The sequence below is a fragment of the Penaeus monodon genome, chromosome 17, assembly GCF_015228065.2.
Source record: "Penaeus monodon isolate SGIC_2016 chromosome 17, NSTDA_Pmon_1, whole genome shotgun sequence".
NCBI lineage: Eukaryota > Metazoa > Arthropoda > Malacostraca > Decapoda > Penaeidae > Penaeus > Penaeus monodon.
In genome coordinates this window covers 36,707,349-36,708,157 of record NC_051402.1, presented here as the reverse complement: position 1 = coordinate 36,708,157, position 809 = coordinate 36,707,349, and positions in this window count along the sequence as shown.

The window sequence follows — 809 nt, the reverse complement described above, 5'->3', positions numbered from 1 at the left end:
GCCTAGATTTGGAACTTATCTGTGGTTTATTCAGTGAGGACTTCAGCCAGTCATATTATTTTCTCTTGAAATGTATCAATATGTTAGTTTAAATATTCATTGGAGAAACTATTGTACAGCTTAAGACTGTTAATTGCTGAGTTTTGATTTTGCATCTTTCTCATAAAGAATGTATAATGTCACCCTCTATATCTGGAGGGGGGTATCTTGTTTTAATGCCTCCCTCAATCTTTGTTTGAATTTGTGTAAAATTTTCAGTGATTTTTCATATATGTATAATGAGGAATCTTTATTTCCATCTCTGTTGAGTCTTTCTGATAACTTTTGTCTAATTATGGAGTGAAAACTCACTGAATCTGTTCTATTACTGTCATAGCATTTATGTAATTTGAATTACATACTTGGCAGTAAGTTGTTAGTCTTGGTGTTACCATGGTTTTTCATAGTAGGAAGATATGGTCTGGACCTTTTGTCTTAAAATTCCTCAGCATTCATCCACTAATTACTTTCCTATTGTTGACTTCCTGCTCATTATGGTAGCTGCAACATATGACATGAGTCATAAATACTTAGAAATCTTTAACAGCCTTTTTCTTTAATCTCTGATCTCTCAGCTGCATATAATCTTGGTCATAGATTTCAAATTGGATTCTACTATATCAGCATTATTGTTTTTACATGCCTAATTTAAATTTGTCTTTTTTATCTCTTAGCCTATTGGATCCAGATGCTTCACTGCCATTATGAGGCCCAAAATACAGGCCCTAATCTAACTTCAGCAGCCACTTTGCCAGGTGTGCAACATGTAG